Raw genomic sequence first — 12,710 nt, forward strand, 5'->3', positions numbered from 1 at the left:
CTGCTCGTTCCACCCCACCCCCCGCCTTAATTGGTTCTCCTCCCTTCCAACGGTGTTGAGGCGGGTGGGAACAGCAGGGGGTGAAGGTGCTGTGTTTAAAGAGGTGGAGTTATGCAGATCTAAAACGCGTGGATTGCAGCAGCAGCAAGCCGAAAAGTGCAGGCATGTAAGGGATCTAGAGGTTGACAACATGTCTTCTTAACGGGAGTCCAGGAGCTCATCTCCACAAATGGACTTTTCAGGATCCTTGGGTGGCTCCGTAGTTTGAAACCAATTCTGGTTATCGCTTCTCGGCCTTTTGGCTAAGATCAAGTGTAGTATCTGTTCTTATCAGTTTAATATCTGATACGTCCCCTATCTGGGGACCATATATTAAATGGATTTTTAGAACAGGGAGATGGAAAAAGAGCTTGCTCTGTCCACTCCACGCATTGACCTGGTATTGCAGTATCTCCAGGACCGGTGCACCCCTTCTTTAATGCAGTTTCTAAAATCAGAAAGAATTGAATTCAATGTTTTTTGTTCATTTTGCTTGTTTGTCGGATTTTGGGATGGACTCTTTGGCTTTGCTTTTCTTCTCCTCATTGGATTTTTCATGTTCAAAGTTGCAGAAGCCAGATTACAAGCTCATTTTGGTTCAACTTCAGCAACTGTGCATTGCATTGCCATGTAATGTGATGCAATGCTATCTTTCTAGCTCTCCCTTTTTACTTCCTTTTGGATAAACAGACATATTAGGCAAGCATTTTGGAGCTTTCACCTAAATAACTACAGGTGGTGAGATAAGCTGCACAATATAATTGACCTTTCAGTATATTGTTGCACACACACCATCTATTTAGCAAATGCCCTTGTTATCAACAGCAGCCTTTTAAACTCACCTGAGCTAACAGGTATGTGCGCTGGTTACTCTGCTGCGCTTAAAATTTCTTTTTTGGTTTGCTACAATGCCTTTTCTGAAACGTTGTCTCCTTCTGCTGGAACACTGACTTCTTTCATTTAATGCCTGCAGACTATAAAAGAGAACCCAACCCAAAAAGTTTGGTTGATTAGTCTGTGGCATTCTGTTAAACTGTTGCTTATGGCGGTCTCTGTGAGCTTCTCAGCGACATTCAGCCAGCCAGGTATCCTGCCTGCAGTAGATGGAATGTGGCAATGGAACGCTGGCTGCGCGTGTCATAATAGGCTCTGAGCCTTTATATACCTGTGCACAGCAGCAGCCACCTTCAGTCTGCTGCTGGACAGCCAGCAGCAGCAGCAGCAGGAGAGGTATGTAATCAGGAGCCCTCCTGCTAAGGGTAGACAGCTGCTCGTTCCACCCCACCCCCCGCCTTAATTGGTTCTCCTCCCTTCCAACGGTGTTGAGGCGGGTGGGAACAGCAGGGGGTGAAGGTGCTGTGTTTAAAGAGGTGGAGTTATGCAGATCTAAAACGCGTGGATTGCAGCAGCAGCAAGCCGAAAAGTGCAGGCATGTAAGGGATCTAGAGGTTGACAACATGTCTTCTTAACGGGAGTCCAGGAGCTCATCTCCACAAATGGACTTTTCAGGATCCTTGGGTGGCTCCGTAGTTTGAAACCAATTCTGGTTATCGCTTCTCGGCCTGTTGGCTAAGATCAAGTGTAGTATGCGTCCCCACTGAAGAATGAGCGTTTGGAGCTTTTCCAGACCCTGCGGCTTCAGCTTGCCACCACCAGGACCTTAGTGATGGCCGGGGATTTCAACTGCCCCATCGAGGAGGATGGTCGTAGTTCTGGCACATCTGCCAAGTTGGACATCACGTCCAAGCTGCTCATCGAGATGGTAACCGAGGCCTCTCTTCAGGACGTGGTGGGCTCCATGGGGAGAGGCTCCACAAACTATTCGTGAAGCCGACCCGATGGCTCACTCCGCTCCAGGATTGACTTTGTGTTCACCTCTCGGGCAGTCAGGCAGAGTAGGCACTCGATGGTCCCCTGCTTCTTCTCCGACCACAGAGCCATTCACTTACAAGGTGTCCTCGGCGACGGTTTTCCGTCCGGCCCCGGCTCCTGGAAGCTGAATTGTGCTCTGCTGGCTCAGGATGAAGTCGTGGAGGAGCTGAGAGCAGCCTACGCAATGTGGCAGTCCTACAAGGGTATCTTCCAAACAGTCTCTGATTGGTGGGAATATGTTAAACTTGAGTTTCGCTGTTTCTTTCAGGCCAAGGGTCGACAACAGGCGTGTGAGAAGAGGAGGGACTTCAGAGGGCTGCAGCGCGAGCTGCGGTCGCTGCAGGACCTTCTTCACTGCGGCTGGGACGTGAGGGAGGAGCTGGAGGAGACCAAGAAGAGCCTGAAAAGGCACTTTGAGGAGGAGTCCAAGCGAATCGTCTTCCGTTCCAAAGTGGAGAATCTGGAGAAGGGTGAGAAATGTAACTCATTCTTTTTCAGGAAACTTCATGCCGGTCACACGCCCCTGAACGAGCTGCGAGACGAGAGCGGAAACATGCGACGTGGGAAGGAGGACGTGATGAAGGTCGTCAGCGACTTCTACAGCGAACTCTACTCCCACAAGACTACCGACCCCGACGCTGCTGATAAGTTCCTGTCAGGTATCACTAACCATCTTGATCCTGCAGGCACGGCAGCCTTGGACAAACCTCTGATGGTGGGCGAATTGCTCTCTGCCGCTAAATCCTTTAGGACCGGCAGGACCCCGGGCAGTGATGGTCTTCCAGCGGAGCTCTATGTAGCGCTGGGAGACCTCATCTGTCCGGACCTGTTGGACCTGTACGAGGAGATGTTGGTGGAGGGTAGAATGCCTCCATCTTTGAGGGAAGGAATGGTCACGATCCTGTACAAGCGGAAGGGAGAGAGGTGCGACCTGAGGAATTGGCGTCCCATCACTCTGCTCAACGTGGACTACAAGATCCTGGCCAAGACAATGGCGACACGACTTAAGACGGTCATCGGACGGATCATCCACCCGGACCAGACCTGCAGCATCCCTGGACGTCGCATCGCAGACAGCCTCGCTCTCGTGCGGGACACGGTCGAGTACATCAAGGTCCGCCGCGCACACGCGGCCCTGGTCTCCTTGGATCAGGAGAAGGCCTTCGACCGGGTTTCCCACGAGTTCATGGGCCGAGCTCTGTACCGGTTAGGTTTGGGTAACATGTTTTGTTCGTATGTCCGTCTGATGTATTTTGATATCCACAGCTCGGTGTTGGTGAACGGCTGGAAGACTGACCCCTTCCCTGTCCTCTCTGGGGTCAGACAAGGCTGCCCTCTATCACCTCTTCTTTTTGTTTGTGTTATAGAACTCTTCGCAGAGGCTATCCGGCAGAATGGAGAGATCAGAGGGATCACCGCACCGGGTCCGGGACGACACGAGGTCAAGTGCTCGCTCTACATGGACGACGTCACCGTCTTCTGCGCTGATCGTGGTTCAGTCGACGCCCTCGTCCAGACGTGTGAGAGGTTCGGCCGGGCTTCAGGGGCCAAAGTCAACTGCAGGAAGTCGGAAGCCATGCTCTTCGGGGATTGGCAGCCGGCCTCCTCCGCCCCCTTCCCCTTCAACATTCAACCGGATTTACTCAAGGTGCTGGGAGTCTGGTTCGGGAAGGAAGGAGCGGCCCTCAAGTCCTGGCAAGAACGCTTGGCCAAGGTGAAGCAACGGATCGGACTCTGGAGCCTCAGACACCTCACTTGTGAGGGTAAGGCACTCGTCCTGCGTAATGAGGTCCTGCCCGTCTTGCAGTACACGGCGCAGGCCTGGCCCCCACACGTCACTGTGTGCAGGGCCATTACCAGGACAGTGTTTCACTTTGTCTGGGGATCCAAGATGGACAGAGTCAGGTGGGCCGTCATGTACAAGGAGCCTCGCAAGGGTGGGAAGGGCGTTCCAGATATCCCCACCCTCCTGCGATCCTCTTTTGTGTGTGATTGTGTCCGCCGGACTTTGCAAGTCAAGAATGGCTCCGCGGGCAGGTCCATGTCTCGCTTCTTCCTGCTTCCTCTTTGGAGGCGACTCGGCTGGGACAAGTGGGACAGCTCCTTCCCCTACAACTGGACGACGCCATGGTTCTACGGAGACGTCGTTCGATTTGTGGGGGAACATCAACTGGAGGGACTCAAGCCCGACTTGTGGAAGCCCAAAACTATCCACAAGCTCATCAGAGCCAAGGATGACGTGGAGAACATCACAGGACTTCACCAGGACACGCTGGAGACTGTGTGGACAAATGTGTCGTCTGACAGGCTGACCAACGGGCACAAGGACTTGTCGTGGATGGCGATTCAGGGCGGACTGCCCGTCCGGTCATTCATGCATGCCCGGAACCTGTGCAAGACCCGGTACTGCCCAAGGTGCCCCTTCGTGGAGGAAACATCTTTGCACACTTTTTGGGACTGCGGATTTGCACAGCGCCTGTTGACTGCCCTTGAGGACGACCTGAGGAACTCTGTCCCCAGGGCGAGCCTATCGCACCATTCTGTGTTTTACGGACTCTTCCCTGGGGTTCATACCGTCGGAGCCATCCAGGAGGCTTGGCGACTTATGAACTGCTTCAAGGATGCCGTTTGGGTCGCCAGGAACCGGCTCATCTTGAGGAGGGAGAGGATGTCCATCCAGGACTGCCGCAGGCTGATCCACAGCCTGCTCAGAGACTATTCCATCGTGGACAGTCCGGAGGACGAGGATGAGGACTAAACCCCTCCTTCCCCTCTCCCCTTATGTGTCTTGTCTTTCAATAAAGCTTCGGGCCTGTGATTTTCCCCTCCCCATCCCCTTTTTCCCAATCCCCATCCCTTATCACGGTTCGTCGTACTGTATTGATTGACATGCTTTTTCTTTCAGATTGAGTGTTTTGTGTAGCATAGGGGTGTGATGTGTCTAGTTAGTGCGTCGTATCCTCATGCTATGTAAATATGATGTAGAATTCTGTGTGTACTGGGCTGCGGCACTGTACACTGTCTGTTAACTTATTTTTTGTGCTAATAAAAGATATATTCAATCAAAAAATCTGTTCTTATCAGTTTAATATCTGATACGTCCCCTATCTGGGGACCATATATTAAATGGATTTTTAGAACAGGGAGATGGAAAAAGAGCTTGCTCTGTCCACTCCACGCATTGACCTGGTATTGCAGTATCTCCAGGACCGGTGCACCCCTTCTTTAATGCAGTTTCTAAAATCAGAAAGAATTGAATTCAATGTTTTTTGTTCATTTTGCTTGTTTGTCGGATTTTGTGATGGACTCTTTGGCTTTGCTTTTCTTCTCCTCATTGGATTTTTCATGTTCAAAGTTGCAGAAGCCAGATTACAAGCTCATTTTGGTTCAACTTCAGCAACTGTGCATTGCATTGCCATGTAATGTGATGCAATGCTATCTTTCTAGCTCTCCCTTTTTACTTCCTTTTGGATAAACAGACATATTAGGCAAGCATTTTGGAGCTTTCACCTAAATAACTACAGGTGGTGAGATAAGCTGCACAATATAATTGACCTTTCAGTATATTGTTGCACACACACCATCTATTTAGCAAATGCCCTTGTTATCAACAGCAGCCTTTTAAACTCACCTGAGCTAACAGGTATGTGCGCTGGTTACTCTGCTGCGCTTAAAATTTCTTTTTTGGTTTGCTACAATGCCTTTTCTGAAACGTTGTCTCCTTCTGCTGGAACACTGACTTCTTTCATTTAATGCCTGCAGACTATAAAAGAGAACCCAACCCAAAAAGTTTGGTTGATTAGTCTGTGGCATTCTGTTAAACTGTTGCTTATGGCGGTCTCTGTGAGCTTCTCAGCGACATTCAGCCAGCCAGGTATCCTGCCTGCAGTAGATGGAATGTGGCAATGGAACGCTGGCTGCGCGTGTCATAATAGGCTCTGAGCCTTTATATACCTGTGCACAGCAGCAGCCACCTTCAGTCTGCTGCTGGACAGCCAGCAGCAGCAGCAGCAGGAGAGGTATGTAATCAGGAGCCCTCCTGCTAAGGGTAGACAGCTGCTCGTTCCACCCCACCCCCCGCCTTAATTGGTTCTCCTCCCTTCCAACGGTGTTGAGGCGGGTGGGAACAGCAGGGGGTGAAGGTGCTGTGTTTAAAGAGGTGGAGTTATGCAGATCTAAAACGCGTGGATTGCAGCAGCAGCAAGCCGAAAAGTGCAGGCATGTAAGGGATCTAGAGGTTGACAACATGTCTTCTTAACGGGAGTCCAGGAGCTCATCTCCACAAATGGACTTTTCAGGATCCTTGGGTGGCTCCGTAGTTTGAAACCAATTCTGGTTATCGCTTCTCGGCCTTTTGGCTAAGATCAAGTGTAGTATCTTTCGAAAAGGCGGTTTTGGATGTTTGCCGCCCTAGTAGATTGATACATTATGCACACTGGGGTTTAGGCGCTTGTTAGTACGCCAGGTGGCTAATATAGTCATCTGGTGGAAAGCATGGCCCCCCAGGATCGACGCCATTGGGCCGGGGAAGATCGAAAGCCCGAAGTGTGAAGTGCCCCAGGAGTGGTGACCCTGGGGTGCCTTAACTCACTGGGATTGGGAACCCCACTTGAGTTTATGGCACATTTGCACTAGCACTTCAATATTTCTTTCTTCACACACACCCTTATTCCGGGCCTTCTGGCCTTAGGATGGGGAATTTTTCAATTCCCGGTCGAAGGTCCGGGCAGTATTATACTGTGAAACCTTCACTATTTATTTAATTTTTTTTTGTCACTGTGTGTCCACTTTTTCACGTGTGTCCACGTCCTTACTAGGATTTTGTCGGGATGCGGTTCCCTTACGGGTTCCTCTCTTGGCAGGTCTAGGGGGGGAGTGTGTGGCCATCAGGTTCCGCTCCCCCCTGAACCCCCCTGGCTCTCCTCTTTCGGGAGGAGAGCGTTGTTGGCTCCCCTCTTCCGGGAGGGGAGCACAGTCTTTGGCTCCCAGTGCCTTGCTCGGGTGAGAACTCGGGCAGGTATTGAGGGTAAGATTGGGTCGCCTCTGGCTCCGGCTGGAGGTGGCTATTTGTCCCTGTGCCTCGCTGTGGCCTTCTGGCACGGAGGGACGGGGAATGGTTTGGGGGACCCTTCTCCTTTTGGAGAAGGTTTCAAGAAGACCAGCATCCTAGTGCACTTTTTTTTGTGGCACTTGTCACTTTTTTAAGCGCACTCGGGTTTTGTACACGAATTCGGGCTTTCGATAAAAAAAAAAAAATCTGTTCTTATCAGTTTAATATCTGATACGTCCGCTATCTGGGGACCATATATTAAATGGATTTTTAGAACAGGGAGATGGAAAAAGAGCTTGCTCTGTCCACTCCACGCATTGACCTGGTATTGCAGTATCTCCAGGACCGGTGCACCCCTTCTTTAATGCAGTTTCTAAAATCAGAAAGAATTGAATTCAATGTTTTTTGTTCATTTTGCTTGTTTGTCGGATTTTGGGATGGACTCTTTGGCTTTGCTTTTCTTCTCCTCATTGGATTTTTCATGTTCAAAGTTGCAGAAGCCAGATTACAAGCTCATTTTGGTTCAACTTCAGCAACTGTGCATTGCATTGCCATGTAATGTGATGCAATGCTATCTTTCTAGCTCTCCCTTTTTACTTCCTTTTGGATAAACAGACATATTAGGCAAGCATTTTGGAGCTTTCACCTAAATAACTACAGGTGGTGAGATAAGCTGCACAATATAATTGACCTTTCAGTATATTGTTGCACACACACCATCTATTTAGCAAATGCCCTTGTTATCAACAGCAGCCTTTTAAACTCACCTGAGCTAACAGGTATGTGCGCTGGTTACTCTGCTGCGCTTAAAATTTCTTTTTTGGTTTGCTACAATGCCTTTTCTGAAACGTTGTCTCCTTCTGCTGGAACACTGACTTCTTTCATTTAATGCCTGCAGACTATAAAAGAGAACCCAACCCAAAAAGTTTGGTTGATTAGTCTGTGGCATTCTGTTAAACTGTTGCTTATGGCGGTCTCTGTGAGCTTCTCAGCGACATTCAGCCAGCCAGGTATCCTGCCTGCAGTAGATGGAATGTGGCAATGGAACGCTGGCTGCGCGTGTCATAATAGGCTCTGAGCCTTTATATACCTGTGCACAGCAGCAGCCACCTTCAGTCTGCTGCTGGACAGCCAGCAGCAGCAGCAGCAGGAGAGGTATGTAATCAGGAGCCCTCCTGCTAAGGGTAGACAGCTGCTCGTTCCACCCCACCCCCCGCCTTAATTGGTTCTCCTCCCTTCCAACGGTGTTGAGGCGGGTGGGAACAGCAGGGGGTGAAGGTGCTGTGTTTAAAGAGGTGGAGTTATGCAGATCTAAAACGCGTGGATTGCAGCAGCAGCAAGCCGAAAAGTGCAGGCATGTAAGGGATCTAGAGGTTGACAACATGTCTTCTTAACGGGAGTCCAGGAGCTCATCTCCACAAATGGACTTTTCAGGATCCTTGGGTGGCTCCGTAGTTTGAAACCAATTCTGGTTATCGCTTCTCGGCCTGTTGGCTAAGATCAAGTGTAGTATGCGTCCCCACTGAAGAATGAGCGTTTGGAGCTTTTCCAGACCCTGCGGCTTCAGCTTGCCACCACCAGGACCTTAGTGATGGCCGGGGATTTCAACTGCCCCATCGAGGAGGATGGTCGTAGTTCTGGCACATCTGCCAAGTTGGACATCACGTCCAAGCTGCTCATCGAGATGGTAACCGAGGCCTCTCTTCAGGACGTGGTGGGCTCCATGGGGAGAGGCTCCACAAACTATTCGTGGAGCCGACCCGATGGCTCACTCCGCTCCAGGATTGACTTTGTGTTCACCTCTCGGGCAGTCAGGCAGAGTAGGCACTCGATGGTCCCCTGCTTCTTCTCCGACCACAGAGCCATTCACTTACAAGGTGTCCTCGGCGACGGTTTTCCGTCCGGCCCCGGCTCCTGGAAGCTGAATTGTGCTCTGCTGGCTCAGGATGAAGTCGTGGAGGAGCTGAGAGCAGCCTACGCAATGTGGCAGTCCTACAAGGGTATCTTCCAAACAGTCTCTGATTGGTGGGAATATGTTAAACTTGAGTTTCGCTGTTTCTTTCAGGCCAAGGGTCGACAACAGGCGTGTGAGAAGAGGAGGGACTTCAGAGGGCTGCAGCGCGAGCTGCGGTCGCTGCAGGACCTTCTTCACTGCGGCTGGGACGTGAGGGAGGAGCTGGAGGAGACCAAGAAGAGCCTGAAAAGGCACTTTGAGGAGGAGTCCAAGCGAATCGTCTTCCGTTCCAAAGTGGAGAATCTGGAGAAGGGTGAGAAATGTAACTCATTCTTTTTCAGGAAACTTCATGCCGGTCACACGCCCCTGAACGAGCTGCGAGACGAGAGCGGAAACATGCGACGTGGGAAGGAGGACGTGATGAAGGTCGTCAGCGACTTCTACAGCGAACTCTACTCCCACAAGACTACCGACCCCGACGCTGCTGATAAGTTCCTGTCAGGTATCACTAACCATCTTGATCCTGCAGGCACGGCAGCCTTGGACAAACCTCTGATGGTGGGCGAATTGCTCTCTGCCGCTAAATCCTTTAGGACCGGCAGGACCCCGGGCAGTGATTGGCTTCCAGCAGAGCTCTATGTAGCGCTGGGAGACCTCATCTGTCCGGACCTGTTGGACCTGTACGAGGAGATGGTGGTGGAGGGTAGAATGCCTCCATCTTTGAGGGAAGGAATGGTCACGATCCTGTACAAGCGGAAGGGAGAGAGGTGCGACCTGAGGAATTGGCGTCCCATCACTCTGCTCAACGTGGACTACAAGATCCTGGCCAAGACAATGGCGACACGACTTAAGACGGTCATCGGACGGATCATCCACCCGGACCAGAACTGCGGCATCCCTGGACGTCGCATCGCAGACAGCCTCGCTCTCGTGCGGGACACGGTCGAGTACATCAAGGTCCGCCGCGCACACGCGGCCCTGGTCTCCTTGGATCAGGAGAAGGCCTTCGACCGGGTTTCCCACGAGTTCATGGGCCGAGCTCTGCACCGGTTAGGTTTGGGTAACATGTTTTGTTCGTATGTCCGTCTGATGTATTTTGATATCCACAGCTCGGTGTTGGTGAACGGCTGGAAGACTGACCCCTTCCCTGTCCTCTCTGGGGTCAGACAAGGCTGCCCTCTATCACCTCTTCTTTTTGTTTGTGTTATAGAACTCTTCGCAGAGGCTATCCGGCAGAATGGAGAGATCAGAGGGATCACCGCACCGGGTCCGGGACGACACGAGGTCAAGTGCTCGCTCTACATGGACGACGTCACCGTCTTCTGCGCTGATCGTGGTTCAGTCGACGCCCTCGTCCAGACGTGTGAGAGGTTCGGCCGGGCTTCAGGGGCCAAAGTCAACTGCAGGAAGTCGGAAGCCATGCTCTTCGGGGATTGGCAGCCGGCCTCCTCCGCCCCCTTCCCCTTCAACATTCAACCGGATTTCCTCAAGGTGCTGGGAGTCTGGTTCGGGAAGGAAGGAGCGGCCCTCAAGTCCTGGCAAGAACGCTTGGCCAAGGTGAAGCAACGGATCGGACTCTGGAGCCTCAGACACCTCACTTGTGAGGGTAAGGCACTCGTCCTGCGTAATGAGGTCCTGCCCGTCTTGCAGTACACGGCGCAGGCCTGGCCCCCACACGTCACTGTGTGCAGGGCCATTACCAGGACAGTGTTTCACTTTGTCTGGGGATCCAAGATGGACAGAGTCAGGCGGGCCGTCATGTACAAGGAGCCTCGCAAGGGTGGGAAGGGCGTTCCAGATATCCCCACCCTCCTGCGATCCTCTTTTGTGTGTGATTGTGTCCGCCGGACTTTGCAAGTCAAGAATGGCTCCGCGGGCAGGTCCATGTCTCGCTTCTTCCTGCTTCCTCTTTGGAGGCGACTCGGCTGGGACAAGTGGGACAGCTCCTTCCCCTACAACTGGACGACGCCATGGTTCTACGGAGACGTCGTTCAATTTGTGGGGGAACATCAACTGGAGGGACTCAAGCCCGACTTGTGGAAGCCCAAAACTATCCACAAGCTCATCAGAGCCAAGGATGACGTGGAGAACATCACAGGACTTCACCAGGACACGCTGGAGACTGTGTGGACAAATGTGTCGTCTGACAGGCTGACCAACGGGCACAAGGACTTGTCGTGGATGGCGATTCAGGGCGGACTGCCCGTCCGGTCATTCATGCATGCCCGGAACCTGTGCAAGACCCGGTACTGCCCAAGGTGCCCCTTCGTGGAGGAAACATCTTTGCACACTTTTTGGGACTGCGGATTTGCACAGCGCCTGTTGACTGCCCTTGAGGACGACCTGAGGAACTCTGTCCCCAGGGCGAGCCTATCGCACCATTCTGTGTTTTACGGACTCTTCCCTGGGGTTCATACCGTCGGAGCCATCCAGGAGGCTTGGCGACTTATGAACTGCTTCAAGGATGCCGTTTGGGTCGCCAGGAACCGGCTCATCTTGAGGAGGGAGAGGATGTCCATCCAGGACTGCCGCAGGCTGATCCACAGCCTGCTCAGAGACTATTCCATCGTGGACAGTCCGGAGGACGAGGATGAGGACTAAACCCCTCCTCCCCCTCTCCCCTTATGTGTCTTGTCTTTCAATAAAGCTTCGGGCCTGTGATTTTCCACTCCCCATCCCCTTTTTCCCAATCCCCATCCCTTATCACGGTTCGTCGTACTGTATTGATTGACATGCTTTTTCTTTCAGATTGAGTGTTTTGTGTAGCATAGGGGTGTGATGTGTCTAGTTAGTGCGTCGTATCCTCATGCTATGTAAATATGATGTAGAATTCTGTGTGTACTGGGCTGCGGCACTGTACACTGTCTGTTAACTTATTTTTTGTGCTAATAAAAGATATATTCAATCAAAAAATCTGTTCTTATCAGTTTAATATCTGATACGTCCCCTATCTGGGGACCATATATTAAATGGATTTTTAGAACAGGGAGATGGAAAAAGAGCTTGCTCTGTCCACTCCACGCATTGACCTGGTATTGCAGTATCTCCAGGACCGGTGCACCCCTTCTTTAATGCAGTTTCTAAAATCAGAAAGAATTGAATTCAATGTTTTTTGTACATTTTGCTTGTTTGTCGGATTTTGGGATGGACTCTTTGGCTTTGCTTTTCTTCTCCTCATTGGATTTTTCATGTTCAAAGTTGCAGAAGCCAGATTACAAGCTCATTTTGGTTCAACTTCAGCAACTGTGCATTGCATTGCCATGTAATGTGATGCAATGCTATCTTTCTAGCTCTCCCTTTTTACTTCCTTTTGGATAAACAGACATATTAGGCAAGCATTTTGGAGCTTTCACCTAAATAACTACAGGTGGTGAGATAAGCTGCACAATATAATTGACCTTTCAGTATATTGTTGCACACACACCATCTATTTAGCAAATGCCCTTGTTATCAACAGCAGCCTTTTAAACTCACCTGAGCTAACAGGTATGTGCGCTGGTTACTCTGCTGCGCTTAAAATTTCTTTTTTGGTTTGCTACAATGCCTTTTCTGAAACGTTGTCTCCTTCTGCTGGAACACTGACTTCTTTCATTTAATGCCTGCAGACTATAAAAGAGAACCCAACCCAAAAAGTTTGGTTGATTAGTCTGTGGCATTCTGTTAAACTGTTGCTTATGGCGGTCTCTGTGAGCTTCTCAGCGACATTCAGCCAGCCAGGTATCCTGCCTGCAGTAGATGGAATGTGGCAATGGAACGCTGGCTGCGCGTGTCATAATAGGCTCTGAGCCTTTATAT

At 51.0% G+C, this 12,710-nt stretch overlaps 4 non-coding genes and 1 pseudogene across 4 annotated transcripts; all 5 read left to right on the forward strand.

Moving 5' to 3' along the window:
* The first annotated feature begins 282 nt into the window (after positions 1–282).
* LOC141201970 (U2 spliceosomal RNA) lies at positions 283–473 on the forward strand. The gene has a single exon (XR_012273258.1). It is a non-coding gene; the product is annotated as a U2 spliceosomal RNA (small nuclear RNA).
* Positions 474–4,941: 4,468 nt separating this feature from the next.
* On the forward strand, positions 4,942–5,134 carry LOC141202514 (U2 spliceosomal RNA). The gene has a single exon (XR_012273785.1). It is a non-coding gene; the product is annotated as a U2 spliceosomal RNA (small nuclear RNA).
* Positions 5,135–6,249: 1,115 nt separating this feature from the next.
* Positions 6,250–6,341, forward strand: LOC141202710 (U2 spliceosomal RNA; annotated as a pseudogene).
* A 794-nt stretch (positions 6,342–7,135) lies between these two features.
* LOC141202654 (U2 spliceosomal RNA) lies at positions 7,136–7,320 on the forward strand. Its single transcript, XR_012273877.1, has one exon. It is a non-coding gene; the product is annotated as a U2 spliceosomal RNA (small nuclear RNA).
* Positions 7,321–11,788: 4,468 nt separating this feature from the next.
* LOC141202515 (U2 spliceosomal RNA) lies at positions 11,789–11,981 on the forward strand. Its single transcript, XR_012273786.1, has one exon. It is a non-coding gene; the product is annotated as a U2 spliceosomal RNA (small nuclear RNA).
* Positions 11,982–12,710: the final 729 nt, after the last annotated feature.

The sequence above is a fragment of the Phyllobates terribilis genome, unplaced genomic scaffold (genome assembly GCF_046119375.1).
Source record: "Phyllobates terribilis strain yellow unplaced genomic scaffold, ASM4611937v1 Scaffold_123__1_contigs__length_5148117, whole genome shotgun sequence".
Classification (NCBI taxonomy): domain Eukaryota; kingdom Metazoa; phylum Chordata; class Amphibia; order Anura; family Dendrobatidae; genus Phyllobates; species Phyllobates terribilis.